This window comes from Chrysochloris asiatica, unplaced genomic scaffold, assembly GCF_000296735.1.
Source record: "Chrysochloris asiatica unplaced genomic scaffold, ChrAsi1.0 scaffold00126, whole genome shotgun sequence".
Taxonomy (NCBI): Eukaryota; Metazoa; Chordata; class Mammalia; order Afrosoricida; family Chrysochloridae; genus Chrysochloris; species Chrysochloris asiatica.
The window spans coordinates 9,927,380-9,945,410 of NW_006408644.1; the positions used below are offsets into that span (position 1 = coordinate 9,927,380).

The 18,031-nt window shown below is 39.3% G+C and overlaps 1 pseudogene; it reads right to left on the minus strand.

The window, feature by feature from the left end:
• The window catches only part of LOC102817161, a 22,465-nt pseudogene extending 7,114 nt beyond the window's left edge, over positions 1-15,351 (minus strand).
• Between the last annotated feature and the right edge of the window lie 2,680 nt (positions 15,352-18,031).

Here is an 18,031-nt window from a genome sequence, read left to right on the forward strand (position 1 = left end):
AGTGAGGTTGGCCCAGGATCGGACATTGTTTCGTTCTGCTGTACATGGGGTCGCTATGAGTCAGTTCTGACTCGATGGCACCTGACAACAACAACAACCAGATACAAAAGACAAAATAACGCATACACAGATGATAATCCTGGCACCCTGCACTTCGCAAGAAAGGTTAGATGGAATGGAGTGCTTCCTGGGAAGGTAGTCCAAGCAGGGATTGTGAGAGAGGGAAACTGACTGGATGCAATTCACCATCTTGTGTGCACCTTTGGCAGTGGAGGGAAGCCTGGCAGAACAGATTTGTGCAGACAACAGAAAAGGTACAACAACTGCATTGTTTGTTTGTTTTTATAAATACAATAATCCCACAATGCACTGGACTCAATGCACAATTTTAGCTCACATGAAGAAACAAGAGAATGGCTAAAACAAATGACGAAGATACAGAGCCAGAATACCTTTCTGAGGAAGAAAAGGTAATAGAAGTAACCTAAAAGAATTCAAAAGAATGATAATTAGGTACCTTCAAAGGATCAATAGGAAGATCAAGAAAAGTAAAGAGAATATAATAAAAACGTTAGAAGAATTCAGGGAAACACTATAAGAACAAATAGACAAAATAAATGCAAATTTTGAACCAATACAAAATCTGCAATTAGAAATGCAGAAGATTAATACTAAGCTCTCAGAAATGGACAATGCATTAAAGAGACAAAGAGTAGATGAGAAGATAGAAGCCAAAATTAAGTGACCTTGAAGAAAAATCTCTCAATAGTAGTATGCTAGAAGAACAATGAGAAAAAAGAATGAAACAGTCCAAATAAAGCATAACAGTTATGTGGACACCATGAAGAGAAACAACTTACGGGTGATCAGAATTCCAGAACAGAAAGGGACAAGCACAAAGAAAATTGTTGAAGATTTGTTGGAAGAAAACTTTACTAGCATCATGAAAGATGAGAAGATAAGCATACAGTAAGCTGAATGAACTGCATACTGGATTCCAAAAGAAAATCACCAAGACATCATAATCAAACTTTTCAAAATTAAAGATAAGGAAAGAAACCTGACAGCAGCTTGAGTAAAATGAAAGTTACCTACAAAAGAATACCAATAAAACTAAGTTCGGATTTCTCAGTAGAAACTATGCAGGCAAGAAGGATGACATATAAAACTCTGTAAGAAAAAAAAAAAAATGCCAACCAAATATCATATACTCAGCAAAGCTGCCCTTCAAATACCATGGTGAAATAGGACATTTCCTGATAAACAGAAATTAAAAGAATATGTAATGATTAGACCAACTTTACAAAAAATGCTAATGGCTGTCCTTTGGACTATGAACCAACAACTGAGATTACATGAAAACACCATCCAGAATTCAATCCAGATATAGAAGTATTTAAACTAAAACAAACCTACAAGACTGAAAATAAGGAACCAGAAATATCAAGTTATAATGAGTCAATTACAGAGCAAAAAGAGGGAATAAGATAGATACAGAACTTCCAAATAGCAAGAAAATCAAGAAGACTTAGTCAAGATACAACAGACTGTTAAGCAGGGAAAAAATTAATAAATTACAGGATATAATAACCTCAATGAAAATAATATGCAACATCAAAATAGAAAAAGAAGAAAATTAGAAAGATTTAGTAAACATTAACACAATAGAAATGAAAATGAAAACTCACAAACAAAATGAACTCAGCATAGAAAATTATGTGGAACAAGGAATCCAGCAGCACCACAAAAAACAAATAAAAAACACACAGAACAAATGACATTAATTCATACCTACTGATAATTACACTGAATAAATGGATTAAATGTCTCAGTCAAGAGATATAAATAGCAGAATGGATAAGAAAACAAGATCTTTCAGTTTGCTATATTCAAGAGACATATCAAAAAGACGGAGACAGCCCAAATTCACATCAACAAAAGAATGGTTAAACAAATTTTGGTACATATATACAATGGAATATCACAAAACGTTAAAGAATTATGATGAATCTGTAAAACACCTCACAATATAGTTGAACCTGGAGGATGTGTTGTTAAGTGCCATTGAGTCAACTCCGACCCATAGCGACCCTGTATAGGGTTTCCGAGGAGCAGCTGGTGAGTTTGAACCGCCAACCTTGAGGTTCGAACGGCTTTGCAGTCTGGCACAGTGAAATTAGTCGATCAAAAAAAAAATACAAGCATTGTATGAGAACAATGTTGAAAAAGTTCAAAAAAAGGTTTTCTTGTAAAAGAAATAATCTTTGATGATTATAAGGGGAAAGGGGAGGAAAGGAAAATTATTCATGGACTAGAGAATAGACACATGTGAACATGGGTGACAGGATATGTAATATACAACAAGAGAGAGGTTAGCAGAGGAAAGATGAAGGTAGCAGGACACATAAGGAGAAATGGAATAGCTAAAGTGAATAGAGGTAAATGCTGTTAACTGTTGGTATATGGAGGGGATTACAACCATGTAGTGAAGTAAAGTGTATGTTTATTGAATGTAAAACTGATGATCTGCTCTGTAAACCTTCACTCAATTCACATCACAATAAGTTTAAAAAATATTTTTAAATAAAAACATCATGCAATTATTTATCTATGCCTGTAATGTCCTTTCCTTCACATATTGACTCAGTCTTATCGACAAATCAACATTCAATTTCAATCCGCCACCTTTAGAACTACTCTCTGTCTTAATTTCCTATAACACTTTAATATTACTTAAGTTACTTACCAGCTCTGTATTATAATCTCATATAAGAGGGGGCTTCAAAAAGTTGATAGAAAAATTCCATAATCTGTTTCCATGAACTTTTTGAAACCCCTTGGTATATTCACATATACACAGGAGCTTTTGGTAAGCATCAATTACCTTATTCTTTTTATGTATCCCAAGGAACACAGCACAGCACTTTCCACATAGAATGGACTCAGAAAACAGCAGAAATTTCATAACTCCTGAAATTACTCTCTTTTGAAGTCTTTCCAGCTATTGTATGACATGAGATGCACAAAACTACTAAAAAAGTATTTTGTGATACAAATGTATTATTACCTATTTGTTAGCAAAGATCAGGAGCAAAGCATCTCGAAGTTCTTTTTCCGTTAACAACTTTGCAAGTTCACTGTGTGCTTCACTAACTCTGTCTCTATGACTGCTATCAACAACAAATACAACAGCTACCAAAAAGGAAAGAAAATTCAAACAGTCACTTAAGGTTCAATAAATGGACCAAATAGTTCAATGTTCTCGCTATTGTATGTTCCGAGATCCTTCACCATCATTAGTTTTGCTTAAAAGCTGCCTAGTTTTCGGGCTGCGAACCTTAGGGTCAGCGGTTCGAAACTACCAGCCGCTCCGCGGGAGAAAGATGAGGCTTTCTACTCCCGTAAAGATTTACACCCTCGGAAACCCTGTACAGGGTCGCTATGGGTCGGACCCGACTCGATGGCACTTAACAACAACAACAACAACAAGTTTTGTTGGGGAGTCCTGGTGTGGAACTGTAGGATAAACACTGGACTGAGAACCAAAAAGTCGACAGTGCGATCCCACCATCCGCTCCTCAGAAACCCTTTTACAGGGTCTCTATGAGTTGGAATTGGCTCTATCACATTTTAAAATAATGAGTATTAAAAGAGCACTTAACAATAACTAATGGGGTGATCTTGAGTTTCTTCAGACATAACTTCTCAGGCTTAGTTTTGCTATGTAGAACAAAGATTTAAACACTTGCTCTGGTTTCCCCATCTTCTTGTTGAGTCAGTTCTGATTCATAGTGAACCTGCATAGGATTTCCTAGTAGCAGTGGTGGATTTGAACTTTCGACCTTGTGGATAGTAGTCAAGTGTTTATCTTACAGTACCACACCACAATTCCAGTTTCGCAATCTAGAAGGATTTATAATATTTTCTATACCAAACACAAATTGCTATACAATTCATATATTAGTGAATGAAAACATGCCTCTCATGATCTTCTACCTACTGATGCTACTTGTTCCTTGAATACTACTTCCTTTACAAAAATAAATAAATAAAAAAGCATTTTTATCTTGCTAAAATATTCTCTCTAGGATAAACATTCAATAACTCCTCAAATTCAAGATTATATATATATTTTTCCCCATGAATCACTGACTCATACTGAACTTGATACAAAAAAATCCCAGAGCAAATATAATTAGCTAATCCCCCATCCAGGTGAAAGACTGGATGATATGTGGAACACTTGCAATGAACAGAAGCTTCATATTGGGGTATATGTATATCTATATATACCTATGAATCATAGGTTCCAGCATCGCAGCAACATGAAAGTATGACCACCTGACAGGTTCTTCTGTAGATAATAACTACTTGTGAATAGTACAATGAGTTAATGTGTATTCAACTGAGCAGCTAAACCATATACTATAAATTCAAGTCATACACCAACATGTTGCCAACGATCCATATGACAACTTACTTGAATTAATTGCCATGGGCAGCAAGAGATAATTTTTTACATATCTAAGCTAAGTAGAGTTATATTTACATATCTGGACTATCTACATATCTAAGCTAAGTATAGTTATACTACAGTCATGGCTTTATCATAAAATAAACTAAATATTCATGTTTCAATCTCTCTACCTTCATGGTTTTTTCTAAAAATGGGGTAGCCCACTGATATTTAACTGTACAGTCATGCTCTCAGTGTTCAAGGATGAGTTTTGCTAGTTAAATCACTGTGTTGAAAACCGGCATAAAAATCTGAAAAATTAAGAGTCATTTTTCACTCTTACCTTGAGTATTAAGGTAGTAATGTTTCCACAATGGTCTTAATTTGTGTTTTCCACCTACATCCCAAATAGTGAATTAAAAATTTTTATATTCTACAGTTTCTACATTAAAACCTATTTTTTTTAAAAAAGTCACTGTATCCTGCATTCCTATTTACAATGAGTAACACACCAAACACAGGCAACTGTGCTTACAAGTGTAACTTAAAAATGTCTACCTGTTGCAATATCTAGTGCTGCCCAACTCCATTCCAATAATCCTTCACAGGGAATCTATTATCTCTAATAGATTTTTAGGTCCTTGAAAGCCAGTACCAACCTGCTGTGCATCACTACAGCCTCTAATCCATAACCCTTAAACAGGGTCACTAATTCTTTATTCCTTTCTACTGTCCCACCAATACTAGGTGGCTTCTTACTATCCCACTATACACAGTTGAATCACAAAATCACTTTCAACTTAAACACGGGTGTCTTAGAAGTGAGCCCACCTCTATATCATATCTATAGCAAATAACAACACCCTGATAACTCATCTTTAAGCAAGTTAATGTTTTTAAAATGTTCAGTAACTTCTAAATAAATACTCATACATACCAATTGTTGGAATGGGTTGCATGGACTCATCTTGTTTTAATTTAAACAACATAGTAGTTTTCCCAGCACCATCTAATCCTAATGTAACAACTCGAATTTCCATTTTTATTCCAATGTGAACTCTATTGTCCTATAATGTAAAAAATTAAAAAACATTGTTTTGACACACTGTTTAGAAATATTTGCGTTTATATTTTTCTCTTCATTGATAAAATACCGTCTTTAATTATTTCTCCACATCTTATCAATTCCTCAACCCACTATAATATGAATTGAATTCCACAAGATTTCTATAATCTTATTATCTCTTGGAGACAAATAACTCCCCATTGTAAAATCTCAGTATAACTGGTCACTTTGTCATTTTATAGATTAAAAAAGTGTACATACATATCAACTTCATTTTTACAGATTTTCCAGCTCAACAAAATCTTCTCAGAAGTTTTTTTATTCTACTAAAAAACTCAAAAATGGAATACTTATACCTGAGGGATGGTAAGGAACAGAAGGGAGATGAATCATTGTATATATATTTCTTCTCATCCTTTTAAAACTTCACCAGTAACATTATCTGCCTGTTTTTTTTCCCCAAAATATTTGTGGATTCTTTGTGCTGTAAGATAAGCACAAAGTTGGCAGTTCACATTCACCAACTGCTTCTTGGGGAAAAAAAAAGGAGTTTTTCTGTTTCTATAAAGATTCACAGTCTCCGAAACCCTTTGCAGAATTATTATGAGTCACAATTGACTTAATGGCAGTGGATTTCTGGTTTTGAGGGCTGAACTGTCTTAACACAGTGTTTTGCAAACAAGTGCATATATAGATTGTAAGGAATTACTCTTAGCAATCCCTTGCTAAAATCTAATTTCAGAAAAAAGATTGAAAAGCTACAAAATATAGTAATTAATGTAGTAAATGCTTCACTGCTACAGATTGCAGAACTAATGTCCATGCCAAAATAAAAAAAATGTACATTTTAAACAATGATTAAATGTTACCCTACTAGTGTCACTTTATATATATATATATAATGTAAGACCATGAGTAAAGGAAAATGTATTTTAATTGGGCTTCAATGCAACCTCAGCCTCACTAAAAATGTATTAATACCCTGATTCTAGGACAGTCTTACACGTATAAATAATACTCTAGATGAGAGCCACTATTATTCATATGTAGTTGTTTTTGTAAAGTGCCACTGAGTCAATTCTGACTCATAGCCACCTTATACAGGGTTTTCGAAGAGCAGCTGGTGGGTTTGAACCACCAATCTCGTGGCTCAAACTGACCTTGCAGTCCTGTGCATTATCCTTCAGCACCACATCAGGACTCACTTCAGTCATAATTCATGACTATCCCAAAATATTCTTCAACCATTAAACTGATAGAATTTCATAACCTACCTGGACAGTATAATTGGACTGTGAAAAATATGTACACTTTAAGCACTGCAAGTGAAAATAGAAGGTAGAACCCCATGAAAGGGAACTGGCAATATCACAAATGCATTTACACTTTAACCAAATAACCCCTTTTGTGTGGAATACATCCCATACATTCACTGACAAAAGATTGAAAAGACTTATGGACAAAGCTATCACTGCACTATATCCATCAATATGGGACTGGCTGAGTAATATATGGTAAATTCTCACAACAGAGTATTTTAAAGCTGTAAAAAAGAATGGAAGCTATCTCCTTATACTACTATAACGTGATCCCTATAAATGTAGAGTTAAGTAAAAAAAGAACAAGGTGGAGAAAAGTGTGTAAAGTATTCTAGCTTTAAATGAGGGGAATGTGGATACAAATATTCAAACATATTTATGTTCTTGAAAAAAAAAAAGAATAAAATGAACAAAAAAATTCTAAATGTGTTTCTATGGGATTGTTGTTATGCGCCACTGAGTTGGTTCCAACTGAAATCGACTCAACATTGGGTTTCCCACGCTTTAAATCTTTGTGGGGACAGAAAGCCTCATCTTTGTACCAGGGAGCAGCTGGTGGGTTCAAACCACTGGCCCTGTGGTTTGCAATCCAGTGTTATCCAATGGGGTAGAGAGGAAAAGGGTAGGCAGGATAGTGATAGAAGCTAGACTTTGCTTTATAGAGCTGAGTCTGGATCAAATGCTTCTTATAATTATAAAGCAAAGTTGAAAAGAAAAAAGAGTAGACTCTAAAAGTAAAAACAAAAGAAAATATGCAAACCTTTTTTAAAATTAGGAAAACCCACTTTAAAAGAGACTTAAATGTATTATATCAACAAAATGCCACATACGGATCTTGTTTAGATAGACTTAAAAATAAAAATTAACCAAAATACCATTGGTGGTGGTGGCGTGCTGTCAAGTTAGTTCTGACTTTTAGCGATCCTGTAGAGGTTTTCTGAGGCTGTATAGCTTTCAGGGAGCAAAAAAGTCTTAGCTTTCTCCCAAGAGTGGCTTGTAGATTCGAACTGCTGACTTTGTAGGTAGCAGCCCAATTCATAACCCATTACAATACAAGGGTGCCTTAAAATGCCTAATTTAGGTAATCAACACCTAAAAATTTTGATACTAAATATATAATATTAACCATTATCCAGATTTATTATTAAATCTTTTAGGTGTGATAATGGTATTTGGGGTAATTTTTAAAAAAAGAACCCTTATATTTTAAAGATACACACTAAAGTATTTCATAGATAAAATGACATGCTATCTGAGATTTACTTCAAAATACCTACGGTGTGGTTGGGGAAGTAAGGGGTAGTGTGAGGAAAATGTAGTTGAAACAAGAAGTTTTTAATTGTTAAAGATGGGACACAAAAGACTTATATTATTCATTTTGTTTTCTACTGATCAAAGTTTTACAAATCTGATAATTCAGGAATTACATAGTTATCTCTTCAAGGTAACTGTCACAGAATGTAAGTGAATTATAATCCATCCGAAACCGAAAAAGGAAGTATAATACGTTACTTTTGTAAAAGTGACAGAGATGCTGGCATCCAGCTGAATGTGATCTGCAACCTCTGTAAACAGCTGCTGCTGTTTCTGCAATGTTTCCAGTAATCTTGTAATTTCTTGTTTTGCCAAAACAACTCTACAATCATCCTAGAAAAGATAGTATTTTTCAGAAATTTTTGTTAAAGAAGGAAAAAAGACTAAAATCACCCAAACATATTAAAAGTCCATTTAATATTAACAGCATTCAAGTTAAATAAAATGGAAAATTTGACAAGGACAGTAGTAGTTGTTGTTGTTAAGTGCAGACAAGTCGGATCCAACCCACAGAGAGCCTGTATAGGGTTTCTGAGGAGCAACTGGTGAGCTTGAACCGCTGACCTTGCTGTTCAAACTGACTTTGCAGTCCAGTGCATTAACTCACCGCGCCACACCAGGACTCCATAGTAGTAGCTGGGCATCAATAAATAATTTAAGAGCCTGTTAATAGAAGAATGTATTGTGGTGTATTCACACAGTTGAACAGTATACCACAATGAGAAAGGTACAACTACATGCGATGATATGAATTTCATAAACATAATATAGAGTAAAAGAAGCCAGAGAGTTTGTTACATGGTTCCCTATATATCACCAAGACAGGCAAAGATAGGCTCTGCACCAGAAATCAGAGTAGTACAGCACCCTTGTCAGGGATGGCAGCTAATGGCTAGATGGGAGTATGAGAGGGCAGTGCTGAGGTTCTAAAAATGTCCTGTTATCTGACCTGGGTGTAGTGTCCAGTTTGAATACTCAATCAGCTGCACACTATGCAAACATTCCTGTACATATGTATTACTTCTATAAATTCTAAACCACTACCACTGAATTCATTCTGATTCATAGCAACCCTATGTTGTTGTTGTTGGTAAGTGCTATAGAGTCTATTCCGACCCATAGCGACCCTGTATAGGGTTTCCAAGGAGTGGCTGGTGAGCTTGAATCACCAAACTTGTGGTTCAAATACACTTTGCAGTCCAGCACATTACTGGACTGAATGAAGTCTGTGGAAGTCTCTCTCACACTCAAGATCTTAGGTCCTCTCCTCAAGCTGTGCACATTTCCATTTCTATAATATTAGTCCAGAGAGATTCTATACATACACCCACCCATTCTTCCTATGAATGAGAACCTGCAACAACACATATGCGCCATTATAGAAATATTATTGTATGTTTTGGGTCACCATTGAACACTTACATTCATTTATAACGATTTTACTGTTCCAGATACTAAGGAACAAAATTTTGAAGTTGTTCTTGCCTTCTCTCCTAGTTATCACACATACAGTCTCTCTACAAATTATAAAGAATCTAGCCATATCTAACCCCCCATTATCCAAGCCACTATTGTATCTCACGTAGCATTCTAAAACAGTGATCTAACTGTTGAACTCCTTCCTTCCATCTCTGCCCTCTTTAATCTATTTTTCATAGTACAGTGATCCTTTTAACAAATCAGATAAAGTCATTCTACTACTCAAAACTCCAAACTGACTCACCATTATCAATCAGTAATGGTCCTTACAATCAATCAGTATCAATCCTTACAATGGTCCATAGGTCCTTACAGAGAGTTGCTTGGTATCTCTCTGATTTTACCTTTTACTCTTTTTCCGTCTCACTCTACTTCAGCCACAGTGGTCTCTTTTGCAAATCCTCAAACACATTAGGCAGCAGCCCTAAGAATTCTGCTCTAATCATTTTCTCAGCTGGAATATTCTTTCCCCCACATTACAGCTTGTACTACTAATTCCTCCATCTTCAAGTATTTGATCAAACCTCACCTGCTATAAACCATGCCCTATATATAGGTATAGGAGCTCTGGTAGCGTAGTGGTTACGAATCGGGCTGTGAACCTTAAGGTCAGCGGTTCGAAACTACCAGCAACTCCGCGGGAGAAAGATGAGGCTTTCTACTCCCGTAAAGATTTACACCCTCGGAAACCCTGTACAGGGTCGCTATGGGTCGGAACCGACTCAACGGCACTTAACAACAACAATATATAGGTATAACAATCTGCTATACCTTTCCATTTTTCTTTTTCTAAACTTATAATTTTCTAAGAGCAAATCATCTAGGAATATCACTAATATTACATGCAAGAAAATTTTGATGAAGGTAATTCAAAAATGTTGCAGCAGTAAAATAATGGTGAGCTGCCAGAGATTTAAGCTGGATTTAGAAGAGGACGTGAACTAACGATGTATCATTAGCAGTGTTAGATAAATCTTGGCTAAAAGCAGAGGATACCAGAAAGATGTTTACTTGTGTTTTATTTACTATGTAAAGGGTTTTGACTATATCATCACAAATTATGAATAACAATACATACATTCTAGAATACAATAAAGAGGGTAACTATAAAAACAATTACCGCCCATTGATTGGGTCCCTACTATGTGTCAGACTTTGCGACAATCTCTTCACAGGTTCATTTGCCTCATTTTCCATAGCATCTCAAGAGAAGGGCACTACTAGCCCTGTTTTGTATATAAGGAGACTGAGTGGCTAAGCATGTATGCCAAGGTGGCAGAGTGAGGAATGGGGATGATAGCCATCAAACTCCACACCCTATGTCTGTAATCTTGGAATATGCTGGAGCAGACAGTTACTGGTCTGAGGAAGGTGGGTTGGGGTCCGGGTGGGAGCTGGAGAGCACAGAGAGAAGAGGAAGGGAAGGGATCAGGGAAATGTGGAGAGTTCTGAGAGGGACAGTGGGGTACATAGAGAAGGGATTCTACAGACACTCACCCTCCTTGAACAGCCATTGACAGAAAAGCAGAAAATCTTTTCCTGAAATAATAAAACAGACCAGGCTCCCAGGATCTCCCGAAACCTCCTACCCACCTCCATTCTCTAAGCTGTCCTCTGGGAGAAGCAGGTGCTCACCATCTGGATGCACATATCCACCAGGAAGGAGCTGAGGTCATGCTGGGTTCTAGGCAACACACTGAGGAAGGCAACTATGTCAGGTTTTGAGTGTTTCAGCAAATGAGCTCTCAGGTCTGTGTGGGCAGGAGAAGAGAGGGTCAGGGACTACTTTGGTTACCTGATCCCTGCTATTGACCCCATCACAACTTCTGTCCCACCCACTTAGCGGGGTCCTTGCATTTCTTTATATTCCTGCTGTACCTGAAGTACTCAGCCAAGCTGCTCCTGGGGGAAAAAAAGGAACAGGAGGTGGGAAACTGGCCAGTGTCCTCTGGAGAGTCCTAATGCCTAGGACTGCCATTGTTGGATCTGTGGTACTCACAGACCTGAGTCCTCGGGGTTAAAGGGAATGGTGAGTGAGAAGCAGGCCTCATTGTGGTAAGCACCCAGGAGACCCTGCCAATCACCATAGTCATAGATCCAATAATACCTGTAAGGAATTAAAGGGGACAGGTTCTTGGTGATCTAGGCCTATAAGTTTACTTGAAAGCCCACCCATCTGCCCCCCAGTTCATGACTAGACCTGTGCCTGGACAGTCTGACCAATCTTAGCCATCCCTGCAATAGGATACAAGGATTACTTACTGCTTCAGGAATTTCCAGATTAGATTCTTCAGGGTCTCTGATCCAAAGGTGCTCCCCTGGAATGAAAATGGTTCTCAGTGCCAAGACTGCTGTCTCTTCCTAACCCAATATTCCATGCCCTGCTTTACCCCACCTGCTTTCCTTGCAGACTGGTAACTTCTTGGGGTCTTCAATGCCACAGATAGCGGGTAGGGGTAACTCCTGTCCATCCTAGGGGAGTGAAGAGGAAATCAACAGTGTAGACCAGCAGGGTGGCACTGGATGGTAAAGGTAAAGGATGGGTCCAGAAGAGTTGGTGGGTCAGAGGTCAGGGTGATCTGGGAATTACATGGGAAGATTATTGTGGGGTCTTTACCGGGGGATCCTAGGTGCTGGTGGAGAACTGTGGTGAAGGTCTGTACCCTTTTACGGGTTCTCTCATAGGTCTATACCCTCATGAGATTTAGGGATCAGACCCAAAAATGTAACCTGGACAAGGTCTAAGGGGTTCAGGGCAGGTTGTGAGGAGTCAATCCCAGGTAGAGGAGTCAAGGATAAGGATTAAAAATATAGATAGATGCTTACCAGGCATAATAACTCGGGGAACAATTCTAAGAGGGTGCTGTCAAATATCAAGACAAAACAGAAAATCAAGTAACATCAATTCTTACTCACCTTATGGAAGTAAGCACAGTTACACAGGAACACAGTCAGTGCCAGGAGCCTCAGTGGTTTGGCAATTGATATGAGCTTTCCCTCATGAGGAGATCTAACATGATGTGAACAACTTCTGATGAGATCTGCTTTGAGCAGCAAATCAATTGAAGGGAAGCTTATTCATAGATATGGGCTGCACTCAGACATGTCTTGCTTGCTCACTACTAAATCTAGATCTTGCATCTGGCTTATTTTCTGGTTCTTTGGACTTGAGCCAGTGATCTACTCTATTACTTCTGATCCTGGGAGTTGTCAGAAGCCTGCTTTCTTGCCTGCCTGCTTTCCGTTTAACCAACCTATCATGGTTCATCAGTCATGTGATTCCATGAATCAGAGTCTCTAACCTGACATCTGACCCAAGGACTTGGGGCTTGCCCTCCTCTCCAAGTGTGTGAGCCATTTCCTTGACATAAGCCTCTCTTTATATGTACATACATAAACTTCTCTGGTTTTACTTCTCTGGAGAACCCAGCCTAAGATATCACTACACATCAGTATCACCATCCCCATGGAGCCACCTAGAGAGAAACTAGCATGCACTCTGTCCATACCCTCTTCCCCACTCCTTCTTCCTGGGAAGCTGGCATGGGGACAGGTTTGATCCCCTTCTCCAGTGAAACGGAAGTAGCATGTGGAGACCAGTCTGACTCAAACGTGAGAGACAGAGAGTGGAGAGGGCAGGGCACATGCTCCTACCAAAGGTCCTGAGCTGCAACCTCCTAAAAACAAGGGTCAGCAGAAGGGAACCACTGACCGATATATGTTGCTAGACTTTTCTAGGAATGGTTCTGCACACCTCTTTTCTGGATCAAGGCCTTTTATCTTGTCCAACTTCCTTTCAGACTTCACCTGTAATTATAAGGATGAGTCATGCATCATGTAGAGAGCCAGGAGGGCCCTGCGCCCTTAGCCCTGCTTTCTCCCACAAATGGCTTACCATTTTACTCTTATCATCACCTTGATGGATCCTACTCCCTTACCTTCAAAAATTGTTCTGGTACTGCTTCTCACCTCATTGTTTGAAAGATTCACGTATTTAATTTTGGAGACCTTCTGCATGGTGTCTGGTAGGCCAACCATCTGGTAGGGTTTGTTGTTGCATGAGTTGAAGTACAAAAGCTGTGGAGCGGGAGCAGATAGAGTAAAGGTCCAAAAAGGTGATATGTGGGACAAACCAGTCCTCCACTTCATCTGTACCACCCACAGCACTGAGCCTAATGCTTCACCTTGGGCATGTCCTCTTCATGGATCTGCAGGGAGGCCCCCATACCACTAATAGGTCTTGGCCCCATTTCTGTATCTTGGGCCATCACACCTTTAGGAAGTCAAAAGAAGGGAAAGAGAAGGATGAGAGGGGCTGGCACCATCACTTCCCTAAGTTACCCTCTAAGTATCTCTCCTAAGAAGATCCTACTCCCTTCACCTGTCCTACATACCTGGATCTGATTGGAGTCTCAGAAGGCGAAGAGCTTCCTGGCAGACATCACCTGGGTTCTTCTTGATCATCTTCAGAGACAAAGATGTGAGTCAGTGGCTTTGAGGCTGAGCTGGTGAGGAGGCAACTGGTGAGGGAAGAAGCAGTGGTGGGTCTGCTTGTGGGTAAAATGTTTTGAATCTGCATTACCTTTATCACTTTCAGCTTTTTTGACTTCAGCTCCTGCATAAACTGTGGTAAAGTAGAAGGGCTGGGAAAGATAGATATCTGCACAGAAGACAAGACAGGTTGGGTAAGTACCAGGAACTCTGAAACTAAAGAACAAGTAAGACACTGCCCCAGCCTGACTTCCAGCTCATAACTAGACCCGGCCATGTCCTGACTCACAATGTTTCCCAACTCTTGCCCTGACATTCTTCAATGTAACAGCAATGCTGACATTCTTGACATAGAACTGGGTTTTCTCATAATGCAACTTCAGTGAGATGAGCAAGACAAATATATCATGAGACCAGAAGTCTTGCTCAGCATTAACCCTCTACCTGCCTTGTGTCTACTTGTTTACCTCCATGTCCTCTCTTACCTTGACATCTGAGAAGAGGATATTGAAGTAGTTCTGGTTCAGATTCAGCAGCCACTTCCATTCATCTCTCATGCCACATGGAATCTTGCAACAAAAGAAAAGATGTGAGAGAAGAATGACAAGATGGAAATAAAACTTAAAAAGGGACCCAACCCTGTATTCCTGTCTCCTGCACATTATGTCCATTTTTCAAGGGCATTCACTGTAATCTTGAAGCTCCTCAAGGAGGTGACAGTCTGTGTGCTATTCTGTATTCCTCTTTCTGGATGTTTTCTTCCTCTCTTCATATTATCATGTGTTTGCTCACCTTCATGATAGTGGGTTAGAATGGTATAGGGGATGCTGTGTGGATGTAGAGAAAATGAAGGCTTCCATAAATGCCAAGAAAGTTTTCTAATGCCTCACTCTACTGATATCAAGGCTATAATAAGGATTGCTCAATCATCTATCTGGTCCTAGCATTTCTGATTGTACCAGGTTACAAAGAAAAAGAGAAATGACAGAGTTAAATATAGTGTTATGTGTTCTACTGTTTGGTGTATGCCACCATATATCTGGTCACTTACTGTCTTACTCCAGAACTCATGAGGACATCTCTCATTATTATACCTCCATCTTGATCCTGGCTGGATGACGGATGGATGCCAGGATTGAGTGGTTCAGGACACTTGGCATACCTCCTTTGGGAAATACACCAGCATCTTCCTCTTCTTTGGAAATAATCAACTTGGTGATTATTCCCTGTAATTGAGAACAACATATAAATGGTTTGAAAGCCAAAAAAAAAAAAAAAAAACGTCCTGGGAAAATACCAAGGTCAATAAAGAAACATTCTTGATTTTTATAATTGAATGTTTTATTGTGAATTGTGTGATAGTTTACATGGGAAAACATTAGCTTTATATTCATCCTATTGTATACAGTTCCATTGCCATGGTTACAATCCCCTCCATGCATCATCAACCAACCAAAGGGTATACCCTGCAAACCTGTCCCCTGGTCATGAGCACACAGCCCCTCTCCCTCTCTGGGTCTAAAGTCCCCAGCTGCTCCATCTCTCCACGTCACCGTCTCTGTCTCCATCTCTGGCATCACTGCTTCTCTGGGTAGGGTCCTGCACTCTGCTCTTCAACCTTGATGGTCTCAGAGACCTCCGCTCCTGGATTGCAAAATCAATCACTCCCCTCTTTTTGCTACAAAATGTCTACATTTACACTTCCAACCCTCACAGTCAGTCCTGATAACAATTATTCACTATTGTACAACAAGAGAACTATCCCCATCTCCTTTCATCAGCCCTGCCCAGACAGATTGGATTCTACTCAGTGGTGATTCTACCTTCCTCCACACCCTGTGGATCTAGGCTCCCTCTTGAAATCTTGTAAGCCAGTCAGTTCTTGCCTTTGTAGCCCCACCATTTGGAGTAGCCAATATCAAAGTTGCCCATCTCTGTCTACTCTGTGTATGGACGGGGTGGGACTGATCCTCGCTGTAAAGATTTGTTCCCTCTTTTGAGCTATTGCATCCATAGGTGTAGGTCAGTTCAAAAAATTGTATCAGATTACTCTTTTGTTCCTCTTCTTTCTTCTTCTAGTTGCGCTCTGATCATCCAGTCATTGAAGCCAGGTCAAGTGGGTATTATCTGCAAGTGTGGGTGTTCATATACATATGCCCTTTCTTCTTATCAGCTGGATGCTTCACTCTCCACTCTAGTCCTCTGTGGCTATGGCACCGACTCTGGGCACAAGAGTCCCCAGGTCTTGCCACACTGCTTGCAGACCAGGTCTCCACCCAGGTTCACAAGAGTCTATTGAACATTGTATGACTAAGCTCACAGCTTCATTGCTGTAGTTTCCTCATTTCTCCTTACCAGTGACAAACATGATCACCAATCAGAGTGCATGTCTGCTGGTGTATTCCCATTGAGTCTTAGTCTCGGAAAGGGGTATGCCCTGAAGGGACCTGATCACTTGCCTTGATGTCTCCTGGGCGAGCAACTTGCTTGTTCTTGTAGCAATCAGTCGGACTGCATTTATTGTTTTGTATTTTTCCTGTCGGTCTTTCTTTCAAGAAGTATCTTCTGTTCTTCTAGTTTCTCCAGGCTGGTCTGTTTGTCCTTTCAAGTGAAAATTTCCTACATCAGAAGATTCTGGGTGAGGTTATATAGCTATTACTTTCTCACCCCTCAAATGTTTATTTTATAATGGTATGCCAGGGAAACCAAGATTCAAAAGACAGCCAAGCATCTTAACATTATTTCCCCCCTTTTCCACATTCCAACCATGTCTCAATTCCTGTATCCCAGAGCCCTGTTGTTCCAAGGTTGTGCATACATCCTTATTTACCTCTGTCCCACTTAGCCCATGCAAACCTGCCTAATTGTTCTCCCATCTGCCTTGTTCTTCCATTTCCCTCTGCCTTCATGAGTATTGTCTCCCTCTACAGCACCCAAACTATCCTGTGTCTAATCCCTGCCATGTGCTCCACCTTCCCCTCCTTCCCCTCACCCACAACCCACATCCCGGTAACCAACAAAGACACCCCCCCACACACTTTAGTATGGGTTCTTTTTCTTAGTCTTTTACAGTAGTGGTCCTTTGCAGTATTTCTGCATTTGTGACTAATTTCACTCAACATAATGTCCTCAAGTTTCATCCATGTTATGCGGTGGCTTGCAGCTTCCTTGTTACTCTTCAAGGTAGCATAATATTCCATTGTGTGTCTGTACCACAGTTTGTGTATACATTCTTCCATTGATGAGCAATTAGGCGGTTTCAATCTTTTTGCTATTGTAAATAGTGCTGCTATGAACATTGGTGTGCATATATCTACTCGTGTTATGGCTCGTATTTCTTGTGAGTAAATACCAAGTAGAGGAATTGCTGGATCATAAAGTATTTCTATTTCCAACCTTCTGAGGAAGTGCTGTATTGCTTTCCAGAGTGGTTGGAACATTTTGCAGTCCCACCAGCAATGCAGGAGCGTCCCAGTCTCTCACCAGCATTTATGGTCCTCTACTTTTTTGATCTTTGCTGTTATTGCTGGTGTGAGATAATATCTCATTGTTGTTTTGATTAGCATCTCTCTAAGGAGCTCTGGTAGCACAGTGGTTACAAGTCAAGCTGCCAACAGCAAGGTCAGCAGTTCGAAACTGCCAGCAGTTCTGTGGGAGAAAGATGAGGTGTTCTGCTCCCAAAAAGATTTACAGCCTCAGAAACCCTGTAGAGGGTCCCGATGAGTCAGAACCGACTCCATGGTACTTAACAACAACAATGGCTAGTGATTGTGAACATTTCTTCATGTGGTTGTTGGCTGCCCAGATCTCCTCCTTGGTGAAGTGTCTGTTCATGTCCTGTGCCCATTTTTAATTGGGTTATTTGTCTTTTTCTTGTAGAGGTGTTGTAGTTTCCTATATATTTTA